Raw genomic sequence first — 23,756 nt, 5'->3', positions numbered from 1 at the left:
GCAGCAAATTACCCAGCTTTCAGGAGAACAGCGACCACGACACCACACAACCCTGCCACGGCAACCTCTGCAAGACATGCCAGATCATCAACACAGATACCATCATCACACGTGAGGACACCACCCACCAGGTACATGGTACATACTCATGTGACTCGGCCAACGTTGTCTACCTCATACGTTGCAGGAAAAGATGCCCTGGAGCATGGTACATCGGCGAGACCATGCAGACACTGCGACAACGGATGAACGGACACCGCGCAACAATCACCAGGCAGGAGTGTTCCCTCCCAGTCGGGGAACACTTCAGCAGTCAAGGACATTCAGCCTCCGATCTTCAGGTAAGCATTCTCCAAGGCAGCCTCTGAGCCACACGACAACGCAAAATCGTCGAGCAGAAACTGATAGCCAAGTTCCGCACTCATGAGGACGGCCTCAACCGGGATCTTGGGTTCATGTCACGCTACATGTAACCCCACCTGACGTAGAGTCATCCAGACTCGAGTCGTCGTTGGTTTGTTCCCTCTACACAGATGCGGCCAGACCTGTTGTGATTTCCAGCAAAAAAATAGTTTTCTGTTTGTTTTTTGCATCTGCAACATTTGACCCCTTGTGACCCCACCTCATTGTTCTTTAATGTAATGTTTTCCTGACTGACCTGTTTGGACACCATTCACACCTTTGATTGCTGTGATTATTTCTCTGCTGGGTTGTGATAAAGGGCAGTTAGAAAGATTACCTGTAATCATCTGGCAGTAATATCAGACTATATAACTCTGTCTATATGCATTTCTCCACTTCACCTGACGAAGGAGCAGCGTTCCGAAAGCTTGTAATTTCAAATAAAGCTGTTTCAGTGCGAAGTGTATAGAGGCTGCAGAGTTCCTAAAATGCATCCAGGAGAACTTTTTTAGCCAGTATGTAGCAAGCGCTACAAGGGAGGGGGTGGTTCTGGACTGAGTTTTAGGGAATGAAGCTGGGCAGGTAGAAGGCGTATCAGTGGGGGAGCATTTTGGTGCTTTTGACCATAATTATGTTAGATTATGTATTTATGGAAAAGCAAAAGAATAGAACAGGAATAAAAATTCTAAATTGGGGAAAAGCAAATTTTGCTAAGCTCAGAGTGGATTTAGCCACAGTGGAATGAAAACAACTACTTGAAGGTCAATCAGTGTCAGAGCAGTGGGAGGCATTCAAGGGGGGTTCAGACCAAATATGTGCCCTTAAAGAAAAAAAGGTGGGACTAACAAATCTAGAGACATACAGGGTAGGATAAAGAAAAAAAGGGCGGCATATGACAGATACCAAGTGCTAAATACTCCAGCATCATTTGAGGAGTACAGAAAGTGCATTGGTGCAATTAAAAAGGATATTAGGAAAGGAAAGAGAGAGCATGGAAAATTCTTGGCAAGTAAAATCAAGGAAAACCCAATGATGTTTGATAAATATATTAAGAGTAAGAGGATAACTAAAGAAAGGGTAGGGCCGATTAGATATCATGAGGGTAATGTGCATGTTGAGGCGGGAGATGTCGCTAGTGTTCTTAATGAATACTTTGCGTCTGTTTTCACATAGGTGAGGGGCGAAGCAGACATTAGGCTGGATAGTGCTTTGTTGGCTGGTGCGGACACGATGGGCCGAAATGGCCTCCTTCCATGCTGTAACTTTCTATGATTCTATAGTAACAATGGGTAACGTTACCATTATGCACTCGATGACGTTTCACTGACTGCCGACAACAGTCACCATATGGGTGACTGTTGTATGCCATATGGCTTTGAGATATGATTCTGTCACCAGGTTTCTGGGATGTCCCCCTCTCTGCCTCCCACCACCAGCGTCTCGAGCTCCCGAAATTTACAGAGCCGCCTCCTCTGCTGCTGTAAGATGTGCGATTACTGGAGGGCCAGAATGATGGAATGAGTGTAAGGAATGGATGGGCTACACCTGTAGAGGATGACTATGAGGGAGTGGTGTGACTTTGCCAAATGGCCTCCTTCTGTGTTGTTACTTGCTATGATTGCATGAGGATAAGGGAGAGTGTGAGGGGTGGTAATCAGATGGGGATGTGAGTATGTAGAAAAGGACAGCAGGGATGGGTGGACATGCAAGGTGTGTTGGTATGAGTAATGATGTGCAGGAGTAGGCTTGGGAAGGCAGAGTGATGGGGAATGTGGTGACAAGAACATCAGGAATGCGGTGAGTGTGGCATTGCACTCACCTTTCCTGACCTCAGGAGAGCATTGAAGCATTTCCTACACTGGATCCAGGTCCTCCTCACCATATCCCTGCTGTTGACCCCCTCAGCTACCAGGCTCCATTGGTCTCTTGTGGAGTTTTCCTTTGCCTATCAGCAGGGAAGAGAACCTCCCTACGTGCTGTGACATCCTCCACAAGAGTATGCAGTGATGAATCAGCGAAGCATGGTGCAGCCCTCTGCCTTTGGCTAGCCATCCTTACAAATTTGTAAATGTTCTGTGGCCTTTTATTCACAACTCCAACCCTTCTCTAGCAACTTTCAAGTGAGTTCAGTACAAGGCTTCTTTAAATATGGGCGCTGGAAATGAGTCATCGATGATTTCATCAGACCCAGACCATTTAATAGTGCCAGGAAATACACATGCCTTTTTCAACTGGGCCATTAACTGAAAGTCGCTCTGAGCAGCACATTCCTCACAATATCCCATTCCGGAAATGCTACAAGGCCCGCATGCACCGAACCCAACGCAAAGGTGAAAATTTCCGTTTTTGTGTGTGTAGAATCTGTCACTGTGTGTGTGTGTGGACTCTGTCACTGTGTGTGTGTGTGTAGACTCTATCACTGTGTGTGTGTGTGTGTAGACTCCGTCACTGTGTGTGTAGACTCCGTCACTGTGTGTGTGTGTGTGTAGACTCTATCACTGTGTGTGTGTGTGTGTAGACTCTATCACTGTGTGTGTGTGTGTGTAGACTCTATCACTGTGTGTGTGTGTGTGTAGACTCTATCACTGTGTGTGTGTGTGTGTAGACTCTGTCACTGTGTGTGTGTGTGTAGACTGTCACTGTGTGTGTGTAGACTCTGTCACTGTGTGTGTGTGTGTGTAGACTCTGTCACTGTGTGTGTGTGTGTGTAGACTCTGTCACTGTGTGTGTGTGTGTAGACTCTCACTGTGTGTGTGTGTAGACTCTGTCACTGTGTGTGTGTAGACTCTATCACTGTGTGTGTGTGTAGACTCTGTCACTGTGTGTGTGTGTGTGTGTGTCGAGTCTGTCACTGTGTGTGTGTGTAGACTCTGTCACTGTGTGTGTGTGTCGACTGTCACTGTGTGTGTGTGTGTGTGTGTCGACTGTCAATGTGTGTGTGTGTGTGTAGACTCCGTCACTGTGTGTGTGTGTAGACTCCGTCACTGTGTGTGTGTGTGTAGACTGTCACTGTGTGTGTGTGTAGACTCTGTCACTGTGTGTGTGTGTGTGTAGACTCTATCACTGTGTGTGTTAGCAGACTCTATCACTGTGTGTGTGTAGACTCTCTCACTGTGTGTGTGTGTGTGTGTGTGTAGACTCTGTCACTGTGTGTGTGTGTAGACTCTATCACTGTGTGTGTGTGTGTGTAGACTCTGTCACTGTGTGTGTGTGTGTGTGTAGACTCTGTCACTGTGTGTGTGTGTGTGTAGACTCTGTCACTGTGTGTGTGTGTGTGTAGACTCTGTCACTGTGTGTGTGTGTGTAGACTCTGTCACTGTGTGTGTGTGTGTGGACTCTGTCACTGTGTGTGTGTGTGTGTGTGTGTGTGTGTAGACTGTCACTGTGTGTGTGTAGACTCTGTCACTGTGTGTGTGTGTAGACTGTCAATGTGTGTGTGTGTGTAGACTCTGTCACTGTGTGTGTGTAGACTCTATCACTGTGTGTGTGTGTAGACTCTGTCACTGTGTGTGTGTGTGTAGACCGTCACTGTGTGTGTGTGTAGACTCCATCACTGTGTGTGTGTAGACTCTGTCACTGTGTGTGTGTGTGTAGACTCTGTCACTGTGTGTGTGTGTGTCGACTGTCACTGTGTGTGTGTGTGTGTGTAGACTCTGTCACTGTGTGTGTGTGTAGACTCCGTCACTGTGTGTTTGTAGACTGTCACTGTGTGTGTGTGTGTGTGTAGACTCCGTCACTGTGTGTGTGTGTGTAGACTCTGTCACTGTGTGTGTGTTAGTAGACTCTGTCACTGTGTGTGTGTTAGTAGACTCTGTCACTGTGTGTGTGTGTATAGACCCTGTCACTGTGTGTGTGTGTATAGACCCTGTCACTGTGTGTGTGTGTGTGTGTGTGTAGACTCCGTCACTGTGTGTGTGTGTAGACTCTATCACTGTGTGTAGACCCTGTCACTGTGTGTGTGTGTGTGTAGACTCCGTCACTGTGTGTGTGTAGACTCTATCACTGTGTGTGTGTGTGTAGACTCTGTCACTGTGTGTGTGTGTGTAGACTCTGTCACTGTGTGTGTGTGTGTAGACTCCGTCACTGTGTGTTTGTAGACTGTCACTGTGTGTGTGTGTGTGTAGACTCTGTCACTGTGTGTGTGTGTGTAGACTCTGTCACTGTGTGTGTGTGTGTAGACTCCGTCACTGTGTGTTTGTAGACTCCGTCACTGTGTGTTTGTAGACTGTCACTGTGTGTGTGTGTGTGTAGACTCTGTCACTGTGTGTGTGTGTAGACTCTGTCACTGTGTGTGTGTGTGTCGACTGTCACTGTGTGTGTGTGTGTCGACTGTCACTGTGTGTGTGTGTGTCGACTGTCACTGTGTGTGTGTGTGTAGACTCCGTCACTGTGTGTGTGTAGACTCTATCACTGTGTGTGTGTGTGTAGACTCTGTCACTGTGTGTGTGTGTGTAGACTCTATCACTGTGTGTGTGTAGACTCCGTCACTGTGTGTGTGTCGACTGTCACTGTGTGTGTGTGTGTAGACTCCGTCACTGTGTGTGTGTAGACTCTATCACTGTGTGTGTGTGTGTAGACTCTATCACTGTGTGTGTGTAGACTCTGTCACTGTGTGTGTGTGTAGACTCTGTCACTGTGTGTGTGTAGACTCTGTCACTGTGTGTGTAGACTCTGTCACTGTGTGTGTGTGTAGACTCTGTCACTGTGTGTGTGTGTAGACTCTGTCACTGTGTGTGTGTGTAGACTCTGTCACTGTGTGTGTGTGTGTAGACTCTGTCACTGTGTGTGTGTGTGTAGACTCTGTCACTGTGTGTGTGTGTGTAGACTCTGTCACTGTGTGTGTGTGTAGACTCTATCACTGTGTGTGTGTAGACTCTGTCACTGTGTGTGTGTGTGTAGACTCTGTCACTGTGTGTGTGTGTGTAGACTCTGTCACTGTGTGTGTGTGTAGACTCTGTCACTGTGTGTGTGTGTGTAGACTCTGTCACTGTGTGTGTGTGTAGACTCTGTCACTGTGTGTGTGTGTAGACTCTGTCACTGTGTGTGTGTGTGTGTAGACTCTGTCACTGTGTGTGTGTGTAGACTCTATCACTGTGTGTGTGTAGACTCTGTCACTGTGTGTGTGTGTAGACTCTGTCACTGTGTGTGTGTGTGTAGACTCTGTCACTGTGTGTGTGTGTGTAGACTCCGTCACTGTGTGTTTGTAGACTCCGTCACTGTGTGTTTGTAGACTGTCACTGTGTGTGTGTGTGTGTAGACTCTGTCACTGTGTGTGTGTGTAGACTCTGTCACTGTGTGTGTGTGTGTCGACTGTCACTGTGTGTGTGTGTGTCGACTGTCACTGTGTGTGTGTGTGTCGACTGTCACTGTGTGTGTGTGTGTAGACTCCGTCACTGTGTGTGTGTAGACTCTATCACTGTGTGTGTGTGTGTAGACTCTGTCACTGTGTGTGTGTGTGTAGACTCCGTCACTGTGTGTGTGTAGACTCTATCACTGTGTGTGTGTGTGTAGACTCTATCACTGTGTGTGTGTAGACTCTGTCACTGTGTGTGTAGACTCTGTCACTGTGTGTGTGTGTAGACTCTGTCACTGTGTGTGTGTGTAGACTCTGTCACTGTGTGTGTGTGTAGACTCTGTCACTGTGTGTGTGTGTAGACTCTGTCACTGTGTGTGTGTGTGTAGACTCTGTCACTGTGTGTGTGTGTGTAGACTCTGTCACTGTGTGTGTGTGTGTAGACTCCGTCACTGTGTGTTTGTAGACTCCGTCACTGTGTGTTTGTAGACTGTCACTGTGTGTGTGTGTGTGTAGACTCTGTCACTGTGTGTGTGTGTAGACTCTGTCACTGTGTGTGTGTGTGTCGACTGTCACTGTGTGTGTGTGTGTCGACTGTCACTGTGTGTGTGTGTGTAGACTCCGTCACTGTGTGTGTGTAGACTCTATCACTGTGTGTGTGTGTGTAGACTCTGTCACTGTGTGTGTGTGTGTAGACTCCATCACTGTGTGTGTGTGTGTAGACTCCGTCACTGTGTGTGTGTAGACTCTATCACTGTGTGTGTGTGTGTAGACTCTATCACTGTGTGTGTGTGTAGACTCTGTCACTGTGTGTGTGTGTAGACTCTGTCACTGTGTGTGTGTGTGTAGACTCTGTCACTGTGTGTGTGTGTGTAGACTCTGTCACTGTGTGTGTGTGTAGACTCTATCACTGTGTGTGTGTAGACTCTGTCACTGTGTGTGTGTGTGTAGACTCTGTCACTGTGTGTGTGTGTGTAGACTCTGTCACTGTGTGTGTGTGTGTAGACTCTGTCACTGTGTGTGTGTGTGTGTGTGTAGACTCTATCACTGTGTGTAGACTCTATCACTGTGTGTATGTGTGTAGACTCTTTCACTGTGTGTGTGTGTAGACTCTGTCACTGTGTGTGTGTGTAGACTCTGTCACTGTGTGTGTGTAGACTCTGTCACTGTGTGTGTGTGTAGACTCCGTCACTGTGTGTGTGTGTAGACTCTATCACTGTGTGTAGACTCTATCACTGTGTGTATGTGTGTAGACTCTGTCACTGTGTGTGTGTGTAGACTCTGTCACTGTGTGTGTGTGTAGACTCTGTCACTGTGTGTGTGTAGACTCTATCACTGTGTGTAGACTCTGTCACTGTGTGTGTGTGTAGACTCTATCACTGTGTGTAGACTCTATCACTGTGTGTATGTGTGTAGACTCTGTCACTGTGTGTGTGTGTAGACTCTGTCACTGTGTGTGTGTAGACTCTGTCACTGTGTGTGTGTGTAGACTCTGTCACTGTGTGTGTGTAGACTCTATCACTGTGTGTAGACTCTGTCACTGTGTGTGTGTGTAGACTCTATCACTGTGTGTAGACTCTATCACTGTGTGTATGTGTGTAGACTCTGTCACTGTGTGTGTGTGTAGACTCTGTCACTGTGTGTGTGTAGACTCTGTCACTGTGTGTGTGTGTAGACTCTGTCACTGTGTGTGTGTAGACTCTGTCACTGTGTGTATGTGTAGACTCTGTCACTGTGTGTGTGCAGACTCTCTCACTGTAGTGAAGCCAATTCCTTATCCAAACTTCCACTGACCCACCTATTCCATGAGCCTCAGTTTTGTTAACCAGCCTTCTATGTGGTACTTTGTCAAATGTTGTGCCTTCCGAAAATCCATTTAGAAAACATGAATTGCATTACCTTCATCAATCCTCCCTGATACTTCATCAAAAAATTCAATTAGGTTAGTCAAACAAGACCTGCCTTTTACGAATCCGTTTTGACTCTCCTTAATTAGCTTAAACCTCTCCAACTGCCCGTTTATTTTTTCCTTAATTATTTTTCCTAAAGCTTTGCCCACCACTGATGTTAAACTGACCGGCCTGTAGTTACTTGGATTGTCCTTGTAGTGTATGTACCCGTCTACCTTTAAGAGAACTATTGTATGTAACCGTCCACCTTTAAGAGAACTACTTTAGGTGTTGCACTACTTTGTTGGCTTCTGTATACTGTAATACCGACGGTGACCACACCGGTATATAAGTGCTGTGTCAGGATTTATTGGGCAGATTCGCCCTGGCCTTCGAATAGTAAAGTCCTGTTTTAAGTTACTCTGGTAGTCTGTGTATTAATTAACTAAACAACCCACAGACTTTACAGTGGCGATGAGTCCGATCGTACCCTGTGGCAACAATACTTCCGAAGCAGTTAACGAGCGTCGAGAAGGGGCAACCGCCCTCGTCATTCTGCTGGGAGAAAACTCGAGTCTGCAGAGCTGGAAAGGAGGAAGAATTCAGAGACAAAGACTTCCATCAGCAACAGGCACTGACTGTCCCTTCTGCCACGGTGAGGAGTGAGCCGATCAGCACGAGAAGCAAGCCGGCCATGGTGACTGTGAGTAAGGGAAAAGTAAAAAGAATAACCGGAGGATAAGGGCGGTGCACTCGACCACGGTCGAGGGGGAAAGGAACTGGACAGAAGTCGGGCCCAGAGGCGCTCAGACTGGGGAAGCGTGGAGCAAGGAAGCCGCGGTACAGACAGGCTGGGGACGCAACGGCGTCGTGAGACAGCTAGACCGCGACCGGCGAAAAAGGCCGGGCAGCGACCGAAGCCACGAAGCGCTGCGACCGGGAGCGTAGGCGCGGGAAGATATAAAAACTCAGCCGCAGCCGGGGAGGGAAGCTCCGGACTGCGAGAGGGCTGGGAGGTGCGATTGGGAGCCGAGCGAGCGGGAGAGGCAGAGCCGACCAAGGGAGACTGAGCGAGAGCCAGTCCAGCGGCTGAAACTGTTCGCCGTCAACGGGGGGTACCCAGCGCCGGTAGAGCCGAGCGAGCGGGAGAGAGACAGAGCCCGAGCAAGGGGAACTGAGCGAGAGCCAGCCCAGCGGCTGAAACTGTTCGCCGTCAACGGGGTGTACCCAGCGCCGGTTGCCCTGCCGAGAAAAGGGAAAGCACTGAAGCCGACGCGCAGGCTGTGAACCTGAAAGCCAGCGGCCGTCGCCCGTGGGGAAAGTGTACCCCTCCCACTAGGGAAGAAACACGGGAAGCCGCCATTAGGCGGGGAAGAAGACAGAAGCGGGAAACCGCCATTGAAGTGGGCGGGGAGAGAAGATAAGCGCGGGAAACCGCCATTTTCGCGGGAACCGCCATCTTGGGGAAAAAAAAATAAAAGAAAATTTAAAGAAATATTTCGTGGTGTTATCCGGAAGAGAGGAAGATGCCTAAGCGTGGTAACATCAACGATTTTAATTCCGAGGTAGAAGACTGGGCCACGTATGTGGAACGCATTGAGATCTATTGTGAGGCCAATAAAATAGAAGAAGATGACAAAGCTATAACCTTGCTAAACTCGATGGGCACGAAGACATACGGGCTCTTGAAGCATCTACTAGCACCAGCTAAACCGACGGATCAGACTTTCGATGATATTGTGACTGTTCTGAAGGATCACTTGAACCCCACACCGTTGATGTTGGCGGAACGATTCAAATTCTATGCGAAAACGCAAAGGAAAGACGAAAGCAACGCAGAATACTTGGTCGAACTGCGTAGACTAGCGAAACACTGCCAGTTTGGAGGGAATCTGACAGAGGCATTGCGAGACAAATTCGTGTGCGGAATGTCGAAGGAAGAAACACAAAAACGACTGCTCGAAGAGAACGATCTTACACTTGAGAAGGCTGTCCTTATTGCTGCATCGAATGAAGCCGCAGCGAAAGGAACGGCGGAAATGCAGCTAAAGGCAGCGGCACTCAGGGTGCAGCAAATTACTTCGGGTACAACGAAATGCTATCGTTGTGGGAAGACAACACACGACCAGAACCAATGCTGGTTTAAGAACCAGGAATGTAGGAAATGTGGCAAGCTCGGTCACATAGCTAAGGTATGCCGGTCAGGAAAGAAGACCAACAATAATGAGTCACCACAAAAGAGGTACAGAAAGGTACATGAGGTGACTAGGAAGAGTCCGGAAGAACAGAATTCGGACTCACACTCCAACTGCAAGGAACTGGATAGTCTGAGAATTCACAATGTGAGTAATGAAGCTGACCGACAAGCTATCTGGATCACACTACAGATTGCAAAAGTCCAAGTGAAAATGGAAGTGGACACCGGATCGGTGTTGACGGTCATGAATAAGCATGATTATAAAAAGTTATTCAAGCATATTCCCCTACGGGATACGGAATTAGTATTGAAGACATACACGGGGCACAAAGTATACCCCATCGGAAAGATGAGATACAAGGACAAAGAGCACCAAAGGATGGACCTGTATGTGTTGCCTGAGGGAGGTCCACCACTTCTGGGACGGGAGTGGATCAGGAAAATAAAGATAGACTGGCATTCACTAAACACCATGACGGTAGATTCCGGAAAGGAAGATGTCAAACCTGAACGGTTGTCCAGAATATTAGACGAAGCTAAAGAGGTATTCCAGCAAGGACTGGGAACACTGCGAGGAATTAAAGCAAAGGTTAAGATTGCAGAACATGCAAGCCCAAAATTTTTCAAAGCCAGATCGGTACCTTACGCGATACGACCTGCTGTGGAGGCAGAACTGGAAGAACTTGAACGATCAGGGGTACTGTCAAAAGTGGACTGGAGTGAGTGGGCCACGCCCATTGTTCCCATCATGAAGTCTTCACCAAGTAACAAGCCAGGGGGACCGGGGAAGGTCCGCATCTGCGGAGACTTCAAGATCACAGTGAATCCGGTGCTTCACATGGTACAATACCCGCTTCCGCGGATTGAAGATACCTTTGCTTCGTTGACTGGAGGGAAACACTTCACCAAGATAGACCTGGCACAGGCATACTTACAAATGGAAGTCGAGGAAGAGTCGTGTCAGTACCTCACCATCAACACACACAGAGGCTTTTATCGTTATAATAGACTGGTTTTTGGGGTAGCTTCGGCTCCAGCAATTTGGCAGAGGGCCATGGAGCAGGTATTACAAGGAATTCCAAGCACGCAGTGTTACTTAGACGATATCCTGATTACGGGAGAAGACGAGAAAGAACACCTCACAAATTTGAAACTGGTGCTCACTAGGTTGAAGGAATATGGCCTTCGAGTTAATCGCAAGAAATGTGAGTTCTTCCAAAAATGGATCTCGTACTGCGGTCATGTCATTGACCGAGAGGGGCTGCACAAGTCACCTGACAAGATAGAAGCTGTCGTGAAGGCCCCCGCTCCGGAAAACGTATCACAGTTAAGATCATTCTTGGGGTTGATTAATTATTATCACAAGTTTCTGCCGAATCTATCCACGGTGCTGCATCCGCTGAATGCTCTGTTGCGGAAAGAAGTACCATGGAAGTGGAGTGAGGAATGTAAAAAGGCCTTTCGCAGAAGCAAGGCATTGATTACCTCTGAAGAAGTGTTGGCTCATTTCAACCCAACGTTACCTCTTCGTCTAGCTTGCGATGCTTCCCCCTATGGAATTGGAGCAGTACTTTCACACAAGTTACCAAATGGCTCGGAAAGGCCAGTGGCATTCGCGTCCCGATCATTGACCTCCGCGGAGCGAAATTATGCTCAAATAGATAGGGAGGCCCTCAGCCTTGTGTGGGGCGTAAAGAAATTCAATCATTACCTGCAGGGCAAGAAGTTCACATTACTGACAGACCACCAGCCGTTGGTGTCCATATTCAACCCTAACAAGGCCGTTTCCACCATGACAGCGCAAAGGTTACAGAGGTGGTCCGTGTTACTTGGGGCACACCAATATGACATCGAATACAAAAGGTCCAAACAGCATGGAAATGCTGATGGGTTATCGCGCTTGCCATTGCCGATAGTAGAAGAAGCGACTGCAGTGGACCCGGTAGAGATGTTCCACTCATCCATAGTGGAATGTCTACCAGTAACAAATTCGATGATCGAAAACGAAACGAGAAATGACCCGACTCTCTCACGAGTCTATGATTTAACGGTGGAGGGATGGCCAGCACAGGGCGAACCAACGCTGCCAGCATTTTCGCAGAGAAAAGAACAGCTGTCAGTGTGTCGAGGAACCCTGATGTGTGGATCTAGAGTGGTGATTCCACCCAAACTTCAACAGAAGGTGTTAAAGGAGCTGCACGAGGGACATCTGGGTGAAGTGAAAATGAAGAACCTAGCAAGAGCGTTTGTGTGGTGGCCAGGCATTGATGGGGACATCGAAGAAATCACTAAGAGCTGTCTAGGATGCCAGAAGGTCCAAAACGCGCCACCACAGGCTCCTCTGCATCCATGGGAGTGGCCCTCATCTCCTTGGCAAAGGGTACACATCGACTTTGCTGGTCCATTTATGGACTCAATGTCTCTAATAGCGGTGGATGCACACTCCAAGTGGCCGGAGGTAATAAAGATGTCCACCACCACCAAGGAAAAAACCATCACAGTGTTAAGGACCATGTTTGCTAGGAATGGGCTGCCGGAACAGATCTGTTCTGATAATGGACCGCAATTTGTGTCCGAAGAATTCAAGAAATTCTTAAAGAGCAATGGGGTTAAGCACTACACGTCAGCCCCATACCATCCCGCCTCCAATGGATTGGCTGAAAGGTTTGTCCAGACCTTCAAGAAGGCCATAAAGGCCATGGGTAATGAAGCCATTAACTTACAACATAAGGTGGATAGCTTCTTGTTGGCGTACAGGAATGCAACACATGCGGTCACAAATCAAACTCCCGCCATGATGTTTTTTTAATAGACGACTAAGATGCCGGCTGGATTTGCTTAAGCCAAACATCAGAAGGGACATAGAGAACCGGCAATTCCAGGGCATGAATGAAAGGCCAACTAGATCTTTTCAGATAGGTCAACAAGTTTTGGCCCGGGACTACCGTACCGAGAAATGGCAGCCTGGAACTATTGGAAAAAGGCTAGGGCCGTTGATGTATACGGTGGACATTGGGGACAGTATAATAAGGCGCCATGTTGACCAGATCATAGGGTCAGCCACAAATGGCCAATCTACTCCACCACCTTGCACGGTTAATGTTGAGACAGAGATACCCAGAACACCTACCTCCGATCTGGTAATACTGGAATCAGATGAACCTGACACTGTCCTTCAAGCCGAATCGACCTTGCCAGAAGCACCTGCTACCTCGCCGGGAGTTACGACACCACCGAGGCGTTATCCGGACAGAGTCCGGAAACCTCCAGAGAGACTGAATCTGTGAACTGTCTTGCATAAAGTTGTATATATGTTATAATGTATGTTTAATGGGGAATCAGTATGTTGTAAGCTAAAAAGGGAGGATTGTAGTGTATGTACCCGTCTACTTTTAAGAGAACTATTGTATGTAACCGTCCACCTTTAAGAGAACTACTTTAGGTGTTGCACTACTTTGTTGGCTTCTGTATACTGCAATACCGACGGTGACCACACCGGTATATAAGTGCTGTGTCAGGATTTATTGGGCAGATTCGCCCTGACCTTCGAATAGTAAAGTCCTGTTTTAAGTTACCCTGGTAGTCTGTGTATTAATTAACTAAACAACCCACAGACTTTACAGTCCTTACACCCTTTCTTGAACAATGGTGTCACATTTGCCACTTTCCAATCCTCAGGCACCTACCCCACATCTAGGGAAGATTGGAAAATGATGGCAAGCCCTTCTGCTGTCTCCTCCCCCATTTCCCTTAGCAACCTGGGATGCAAGCCATCTAGACAAGGTGACTTGTACACTCTAAGCATACCCAGTCTGTCTAGTACATCCAGTCTATCAATTTTCACCCGATCCATTACCTCTACCTTTTCCACTTCTACCGATATTTTGTCAGCATCCACCTCTTTAGTAAACACCAATAAAAAGTACTCATCATGTACTCTAGCCGTGCCCTGCACCTCTAAACATATATCACCGTCTTTGTCCCTAATAGGCCCCACCCTGCCTCGTACTACCCGCTTACTGTTTACATGCCGGTAGAAGTTTTTTGGGTTCCCTTTTATGTTAACTGCCATTCTACTCTCATATTCTGTCTTTGCCAATCTTATTTTCATCTTCACTTCCCCTCTCCGTATTGTATTTGGTCTGGTTCTCCCTTGAAGAATTCACCTGTCATTCATCATAAACCCTTTTTTTTTGTTTCATTATCTGCTCTATCTCCCATGTCTTCCAAGGAACCCTTGCTCTGGTTCCCATCATCTTCTCTATCTCCCTCATCATCCAAACTTGCTTTGGTTCCCTTACCCTTCCCTCTTGTTGGAATGTACCTAGCCTGCACATGGAACATCTCCACCTTAAAGATCACCCATTGTTCCATTATAGTTTTTCCTGTCAGTCTTTGGTCCTAGGACAGCACGGTGGCATAGTGGTTAGCACTGTTGCCTCACAGCGCCAGGGACCCAGGTTCAAATCTGGCCTCGGGTGACTGTCTGTGTGGAGTTTGCACATTCTCCCCGTGTTTGCGTGGGTTTTCTCCGGGTGCTCTGGTTTCCTCCCACAGTCCAAAGATGTGCGGGTTAGGTTGATTGGCCATGATAAAAAAAAAAAAAATTTAAATTGACCCTTAGTGTTAGGGGGGGTTAAATACGTGGGGTTACGGGGTTACGGGGATAGGGCTTGGGTGGGATGGCTGTCGGTGTAGGGACCGGGTGCTAGGGTTTGGATGATCAGCCATGATCTCGTTGAATGGCGGAGCAGGGCCGAGTGGCCTACTCCTGCTCCTAGTTTCTATGTTTCTATGTTCCACTTTAGCCTGGCTAGATCCTTTCGCATCCCATTGAAGTTAGACCTATTCCAGTTTAGAAGTTCCACTCTAGATTGTTCCTTGCTCCTCTCCATTACTAATCTAAATCTTATGATAAGATGATCACTCGTACGCAAGTGTTCGCCCACAAACATTTGATCGAACTGGCCCACCTCATTCCCCAGCACCAGATCCAGCAATGCCTCCTTCCTAGTTGGGCCAAGAACATATTGGTAAAGGAAATTCTCCTGAACACATTTCAGAAATTCCTCCCCCTCCTTTCCCTTTACTCTAACATTATCCCATCGATATTTGGGTAATTATAGTCCCCCAATATCACCACACTATAGCTCTTTCATATCTCTGATTTCCCTGCAGATTTGCTCCTCTACCTCCCTCTCACTATTTGGAGGCCTATAGAATACCCCCAGGAGCGTGATCTTCAACTCTAACCAAATGGATTCTGCCCTTGTCCCCTCAAGAATATCCTCCCTATCCAACACTACAATGTCTTCCTTAATCAGCACTGCCACCCCACCTCTCTTTTTTCTTCCCCTATCTTTTCTGAACACCTTGTACCCTTGAATATTAAGTGCCCAGTCCTCACCATTTTTAAGCCACGTTTCCTTTATTGCCACTACATCATATTGCCACACAGCTAATTGTGCTTGTAGCTCACCAACCTTATTCACCACACTTTGTGCGTTTATGTTCATGCATTCTAAACCCATTTTTGAATTTTTCGTAGTCTTTCTTAGTCTGCTCCGATCTAATATGGTACTACTTCCACCTCTGGTGCTACTTTCTTCTCTAGTACTAGCCAACACACTCACTCTTTTATGCACCTTATTCCTCCCCTCCACTCCTATAAGCTGGTGTCCATCGCCCTGCCAAGCTAGTTTAAATCCCCCCCAACAGCACTAGCAAATCTCCCCGTGAGGATATTGGTCCAGGCTCTGTTGAGGTGTAGCCCATCCGGCTTGTACAGGTTTCACCTTCCCCAGAAATGGTCCCAATGCCTCAGGAATCTAAAGCCCTCCCCCTTGCACCATCTCACCAGCCAGGCATTCATCTGCTCTATCCTCCTATTCCTGTACTCACTAGCACGTGGCACCAGGAGTAATCCGGAGATTACTACCTTTAAGGTCTTGCTTTTTAATCTCTCTCTAGCTCCCTATAGTCTGCCTGCAGGACCTCATCCCTTTTTCTGTCTATGTCATTGGTGCGGATGTGGACCACGACCTCAGGCTGTTCACCCTCCCCCCTCAGTGTCCTGCAGCCACTCAGTGATACCCTTGACCCTGGCACCAGTGAGGCAACATACCATCCTGGAGTCACATCTATGGCCGCAGAAGTGCCTCTCTGCTCCCTAACTATCGAATCCCCTACCACTATTACTCTTCCACGTGTCTTCCTTCCACCCCTGTGCACCTGAGCCACCCGTGATGCCGCGGCCTTGGCTCTGGCTGCTCGTCCAGAGGAGCCATCACCCCCAGCAGTTTCCAGAAGTGTGAACGAGTTAGCGAGCGAGCTGCACTCTGGGTATTCCTGCCCTACCTGCCTGGTCAGCCTTCCCTGTCTGGCAGTCACCCATGCCCTCTCTGCCTGAAATTTCCGAGGCTGCGGGGTGAACACTTCCAGAAACATGTTTTCCAAGTGTTTCTCAGCCTTGCGGATGCACTGTAGTGACTCCAGCTTCCGCTCAAGGTCCGAAACCTGGAGCTCGAGTTGCTGCAGTTGCCGACATTATCGGCACATGTGGTCGTCCAGGCCGCATGAAGCATCCAGGATATCACACATGGCCAAATCACGGGACCGAGCTGCCCTGCCTTGCCTCTATTTAGCAGACTTAATGTACTCTGCTCTGGCTCTCCGCTTCGGCTCTGTCTAAAGTACCCTGCCGCTCTGGCTCGCTGACCCCGCTCTGTTTAGAGTACTTGGTCACTCTGGCTCTCCGCTGCCGCTCACACACAAATATTGAAAGAGTCTATATACACACACACACTGTGACAGAGTCTACATACTGTAATCAACCACAACCTAGACTGAAGGGTGTGTTGATGCGGGGGGGGGGGGGGGGCGGTGAGGACACAAGCACAGTCAATAGGTTGGTAAATGAAAAACAGCAATTAGTTGTGTTTTATTTTTAGGAAACGGGGAAAAAAAAGGTTCACGTCTGGCAAAATCCAAAAAACATACGACGTTCAGAGAAAAATGAAGAACAATACCATCACCCGCCCCGGGTGGTTAGGACGGCAGTCCTTAAATCAATTTTCTTCAAAAAACAATAAGCCAGAGTTACTTTACCACTGGATCTTTCTTAGCCGGTCCAGGGATCATAACAGGCTCTCAGGAGTAAAGAATATTCCACCCGGGTTCAATAGTAGACCTCTCTGTGGCAACTGCAAGTCGGCCCTCAACAGCAGTCCCGGCTCTGTCCTCAGGCACTGGCCCTGAAGGGATGCACTAGTTTGCCTTTTGAACTAATTGGTAGATTTGCCTCAGGTGTGTTGGAGGTGGGTGTGGCCTTCACCTGAATTGGAGTGAGAGGGGGACTTTGTCTCCATCTGGTGGCCACATACCGTCCATCCAGAACAATCCGCCCCCATAGCTCACATATCTCCCCCCTCAGCTCCGACCTCCGGGACGGGGCGCAGGCAGACCAAAGGGCCTCACATCTGGAGACCACTGCACCATGTTGGATCTGCGCTTCTGCGTCAAGTCTGTCAGGGGAGACACTATTGAAGCAAAATTAGGAATAAATCTCCGGTAATAACCAGTCTAGAGGCATATTTATTACTTTGGTTTCTCCATTCATTTTAGCAGTAAATTGCTCCACAACATGTTCTGATATGTTTCTGTACTTAATAATGACAGAGTCTACACACACACACACAGTGACAGAGTCTAGACACACACAGTGACAGAGTCTACACACACACACAGTGACGGAGTCTACACACACACACAGTGACAGAGTCTACACACACACAGTGACAGAGTCTACACACACACAGTAACAGAGCCTACACACACACACAGTGACAGAGTCTACACACACACAAACAGTGACAGAGACTACACACACACAGTGACAGAGTCTATACACACACAGTGACGGAGCCTACACACACACACAGTGACAGAGTCTACACACACACAAACAGTGACAGAGACTACACACACACAGTGACAGAGTCTATACACACACAGTGACGGAGTCTACACACACACACAGTGACAGAGTCTAGACACACACAGTAACAGAGCCTACACACACACACAGTGACAGAGTCTACACACACACAGTAACAGAGCCTACACACACACAGTGACAGAGTCTACACACACACAAACAGTGACAGAGACTACACACACACAGTGACAGAGTCTATACACACACACAGTGACAGAGACTACACACACACAGTGACAGAGACTACACACACACAGTGACAGTGTCTACACACACACAGTGACAGAGTGATGCGCCATCAATAACTCCAGAAGACTAAGAGTTAAACTTATAACAAGTAGGCTTTTATTAACAAAAGAATACGAGCATGCCTCTGCTGGTAGACCGATCCTTAAAGCCAGGGGGACTGGAGGTCAATCACCTTTATACCTGGGCTTAGGGGTGGAGCCAGGGGCGGAGCCAGCTGAGGCATGCCCAGACATGCTCTGTACAGGCAGATTAGTGGTTTACCACACAGAGTCTACACACACAGTGACAGAGAATACACACACAGTGACAGAGTCTGCACACATGCACACAGTGACAGAGTCTGCACACATGCACACAGTGACAGAGTCTGCACACACGCACACAGTGACAGAGTCTACACACACGCACACAGTGACAGAGTCTGCACACACGCACACAGTGACAGAGTCTACACACACGCACACAGTGACAGAGTCTGCACACACTCAGTGACAGAGACTACACACACAGTGACAGAGACTACACACACAGTGACAGAGTCTGCAGTGTGGCTGTAGACTTTTATTCTCTTGTTCTGATTTGTCGCACTCTGTTTCGTGCCAGCAGGGAAAAGCGAAGCAAGTGAAAATAGACGGAGAGATAAAGCGTGTGAGAGCTAAATGTCAAGGGAGTGAGAGCGAGGAGCACAATGTTTGGTGCATGAAAGCAGGGTGAATTTGCATGGCTGAGAGCAGCCTCTGCTGGCAAGAACAGCCTACTGCACCTGGTATTCCCAGGCTGTCTCCGGTCCATTTCTTAACCAACTCCCTGAGTACTGTGATCTTCAGCGTATGCTTGTGCTGGCTTTCTTTACTTAAAGTCTTCCTGTTTTGTTTCTCTTTTTTAGGGAGCTGTCAGCTGTTTGAGTGTTCGAGATGGCTCCTGAGCAGTCAGCTCCTTCGGGTGCTCCTTACTCTACACCTCTGTCCTTGGCCATCCGCTCTCATCCTTGACCCTTTCTCCCCAATCCCCTGGCTCCAATAGTGGGTGCATTTTAAGCCCCAACTACAAGTTAACTGCTAGTTTAAACCGTCACTGCTCATCCCCCGACCATGCCTGCTGTCTGCTTTGCTCTGTGAGCACTGCATCTCTTCTCAAGTTTGGCTTCCACATTCCTGGAGTTCTCTGGACATCAAGACTACGCTTCTGTACTGGACTACAATAGGACTACGCGCTAAGACTCATCTGCTGTGCCTCTGATCTGCTGCTCAGTTGCGTAAATTTTAAGGTAACTTTGCTCAGCCCTTCCCCCACGGCTGGTGTTCCTGCAGGGCCTGTGACTGGCCTACTGATTCTACTGGTTTTTCAGCTTCAGCTACAATCTGGTTCCTGGCTAGCGTTTTACTCTCCTGGGCCGAAGTACGTTTCTCCGCCATCTCTGGATGTTAGGGTGACCTCAAACTTCGCCGCCGTTTTTCTCCTGGCCCACAAACGGTTCTGCACACCTCCTGGATCTTCACTCCCACGGAAATACCTCCAGCAGTGCGTCCTCCGATAATCTACACTTCAAATTGCTTCTGGACTTCACTTGCCCGTCACACCTGCCTCCGAACTTGGACAATAGTTTGTCAATGCTCGATGCCGACTCCACCCTACCTGCATCAAATTTATCCCACCTCGGGACGTCTGACTTTAACTCTCTGTTACTACCAGGATATATGTATCCTAATAATTGCTATGTAACCAGGCCTATGTAACTTGAGTTTTCATTATGTCCAATCACTTGCTCGTTATGGCTGCCACTCCGTACCCGAGATCATCAATTCTATTTGAACTATTTTCTGCCCCTTTTTCTTTTCTCTCTATCCCTCCCTGACCACTCTCTCCTGTCATCATGCCGACTTTCATCTCTCTTCTCTCGGGTGCTCTGCCCTTCCAAATCCCTACCCCACTCCTTCATTACTCCTCGAACTTCCTACTTTCCTGTTGCCATGCCAGGCTTGACTCGCTCTTAGATAAGCCTATAGCTTCCCTCTGTGCCTCTCTTGGCATCCTCCAGAGGGCCCATCGAGGCACTCATCGCTGCCTCCTTACGAGCAGCAACCCCAACTGTCCCATCCAAATCTCTCACCAAACTTCCCACCCAACGTGCCCGCTGGGGGGTCATTCCTGCTAATCTCCCCGTCCAACTCACCCCTCCGAGCGCTGACCCTGTGGATGCTGGCAGTGGATCAGCAATCACCGCCACTCTCTGCATCTCCCTCCAGAATGTCCATTCACTTATGAACAAGGCTGTTGCCATCCATGAGCTTATTGTGGATGATTGCATCGACATCATGGCCTTGACGGAAACCTGGCTGAGGGGTGATGACACCTTATCCTTAAAAGAAACGTCCCCACCTGGCTATACCTTCCACCACTCGCCCCGCTCTGAACCGCCGTGGTGATGGCGTGGCTCTCATCACCAAATCACACCTTGGTCTGTCCCCCTACTCGTCCAGCACTTTTTCTCCCTTTGAGCATCTCACTTTGTTCCACCCCTGTCACTTCTCATTTAAAATCCTCGTTGCCCACCCAAGTACCATAAAATTTCTATCACCGAGATATCTTCACTGCTCTCCTAACTTAGCCTCTGCACTGAGTGACTTCTCATGCTTGGTGATTTCAACCTCCATCTCATACATCATGCTCCCTCTTCTCTGAGTTCACTGCCCTGCTATCCTCCCTTAATCTCTCCCTCCATATAAAATTCTCAATCCATATTCACAGCCAGCTCCTTGACCTTGCCATTTCTCGTGGCTTCAGTACTCCCATCGTGTGAATCACAGATAAGGTCAACTCTGACCACTTCCTTGTATCACTCTGCACCCACATCCCTTTTCCCCCTACCAATCCTACTTCCTTCTGTGTCCATGCCTGCAAAAAACTGTCTCCCAATTCACTTTCAATATCCCAACTCTATCCTTTGGCCCTCCATTCACCAAATTACTGCAGCTACCGATCTGCTTAACCACGCCCTCGTGTCCACCTTTGAAGTCCTAGTCCCCATTAAAACCATTACTCTCTCTCACCCTGGCCATTCTCCCGGTACGGCCCTGATCTTTGCTCCCTTAAGTCCAAGTGATGCAGACTTGAACAGATATGGAGAACAACTGGTTTAGTCATTCATCACCAGATCTGGCTGGACCACATAAAGCAAAACTGCTCACTATTCCAGGACCTGTCTGGAATTCAAAGATAACCCCCCGGCTTCTATTATCCACTGCTAACCGGGCCAAACTTCCTCTAAGATTCCTCTGAACTGGCATCTTTCTCCAGTTTCTCTCCAATCTCCCCTCGTGCCCTCTCTGAGCTCATCTTGTCCATGAGACCCACTTCCTGCTCCCTCGACCCTATTCCAACCAAACTACTGACCACCAAACTTCCCTTCCTTGCGCCCATGTTAGCTGATATTGTTCACGGTTCTCTCTCCTCGGGTTCAGTCCCCCTCTCCCTCAAATCTTCACACCTCTATCGAAAAAAACAAAGCTTGATCCCTCTGTTCTTGCAAACTACCGCCCCATCTCCCACCTCCCTTTCCTCTCAAGTCCCTGAATGTGTTGTCGCCTCCCAAATCTGTGCCCATCTTTCCCACAATTCCATGTTTGATTCCCTCCAATCAGGTTTCGTCCCTGCCACAGTACCGAAATGGTTCTCATCAAAGTCATAAATGACGTCCTTTGTGACTGTGACCATGGTAAACTAGTCCTTCTCGACCTATCTGCAGCCTTTGACACGATTGACCACTCCATCTTTCAACAATGCCTCTCCACCATCGTCCAGCTGGGTGGGACTGCACTCGCCTGGTTCCATTCTTATCTACCTAATCGTAGCCAGAGAATCACCTGCAACGGCTTCTCTTCCCGCTCCCGCATCGTTACCTCTGGTGTCCCCCAAGGATCTATCCTTGGGCCCCTCCTATTTCTCATCTACATGCTGCCCCTTGGCGACATCATCCGAAAACACAGCGTCAGTTTCCACATGTATGCTGACGACACCCAGCTCCACCTCACCACCACCTCTCTCGACTGCTCCACTGTCTCTAAATTGTCAGACTGCTTGTCTAACATACAATTCTGGATAAGCAGAAATTTCCTCCCACTAATTATTGGGAAGACCGAAGCCATTGTCTCTGGTCCCTGCCACGAACTCCATTCCCTGGTCAACAACTCCACCCCTCTCCCTGGCAAATGTCTCAGGCTGAACCAGACTGTTCGTGACCTTGGTGTCATATTTCACCATAAGTTGAGCTTCCGACCACATATTCACGCCATTACTTAGGCCACCTCCGTAACATCGCCCGTCTCCGCCCCTGCCTCAGCTTATCCACGGCCAAAACCCTCATCCATGCCTTTGTAACCTCCAGACTCGACTATTCCAACACACTCCTGGCTGGCCTCCCACATTCCACCCTACTTGTGGTCAACCAAAATTCGGCTGCCCGTGTCCTAACTCGCACCAAGTCCCATTCTCCCATCACCCCTGTGCTCGCTGACCTACATTGGCTCCGGGTTAAGCAGAGTCTTGATTTTAAAAGTCTCATCCTTGATTTCAGGTCTCTCAGTGGCCTCGCCCCTCCCTATCTCTGTAATCTCCTCCAGCTCCACAACCCTCCAATATTGTCCTGGCCAATATTTATCCCTCAATCAACATCACTAAAGCAGATTATCTGGCCATTACCACATTGCTTTTTGTGGGACCTTGCTGTGCACAGATTGAGTACCGTGCTTCATACATTTCAACAGTGACCACATTTCAAAAGTACTTCATTGGCTGTAAAGCACTGAGACACCCGGTGGTCGTGAAAGATGCTATATAAATGCAAGTCTTTCTTTCTTTCTTTCCAAGATCTCTGCGCTCCTCTAATTCTGTCCTCTTGAGCATCCCTGATTATAATCACTCCATCTTTGGCGGCCGTGCCTTCAGCTGCCTAGGCTACACACTGGAATTCCCTCCCTAAACCCTCTCTCTCAGCCTTTAAGACGCTCCTTAAAACCTGCCTTTTTGACCAAGCTTTCAGACATCAGCCCTAATTTGTACTTATGTGGCTCGGTGTCAAATTTTATTTGATAATCGCTCCTGTGAAGCACCTTGGAACATTTTCCTACATTAAAGGCGCTATATAAAAACAATTGTTGTTGTTGATACTTCACTTGCTTATTCTCTTGTTCAGTTTTGTCACAACCTGTCTCAACACCTTTCCTTCAACTGCCAGCAGAGAAATGTGAAGCAAATGAATGTGAAAGGAGAGGGAGATGGTGCGAGAGAGAGGGAGGAAGAGAGATGGAGGGTGGGAGAGAGAGTAAAAGCCAAATTGGATTCCTGCCAAACTATAGAACATCAGATCATATCTTCACCCTACAGACCCTAATTGACAAACACGTTCACAATAACAAGAGCAAAATCTACGCATGCTTTATAGATTTCCAGAAGGCTTTCGACTCCATCTGGCATGACGGTTTATTCCTGAAACTTATTGAAAGCGGGGTAGGAGGAAAAACATATGATGTAATTAAATCAATGTATACAAACAACAAATGTGCAGTTAAAATTGGAGACAAACAAACAAAATACTTTCCACAGGGGCGGGGGGTGACGTAGGGCTCGCCAATCTCACCGACACTCTTTAATATTTACATAAATGAATTGGCAAAACTACTTGAACAATCTACAGCACCCGGCCTCACCCTATATGAATCCAAGGTTAAATTC

The 23,756-nt window shown here is 48.1% G+C and overlaps 1 long non-coding RNA gene across 1 annotated transcript in view; it reads left to right on the top strand.

The window, feature by feature from the left end:
- LOC147098446 (uncharacterized) overlaps nt 1-23,176 on the top strand; it is a 101,195-nt gene extending 78,019 nt beyond the window's left edge. The window contains exon 5 of the long non-coding RNA XR_015074176.1: nt 18,913-23,176. This is a non-coding gene — a long non-coding RNA (uncharacterized LOC147098446). The remainder of the gene's footprint in view (nt 1-18,912) is intronic.
- The last annotated feature ends 580 nt before the right edge of the window (nt 23,177-23,756 follow it).

Source organism: Somniosus microcephalus, chromosome 29, assembly GCF_052327205.1.
Source record: "Somniosus microcephalus isolate GS21.2 chromosome 29, FLI_Smic_1.0, whole genome shotgun sequence".
In the NCBI taxonomy this organism is placed as follows: domain Eukaryota; kingdom Metazoa; phylum Chordata; class Chondrichthyes; order Squaliformes; family Somniosidae; genus Somniosus; species Somniosus microcephalus.
The sequence above is the reverse complement of the archived record's forward strand: the minus strand, read 5'-3'. Positions and strand labels throughout refer to the sequence as shown.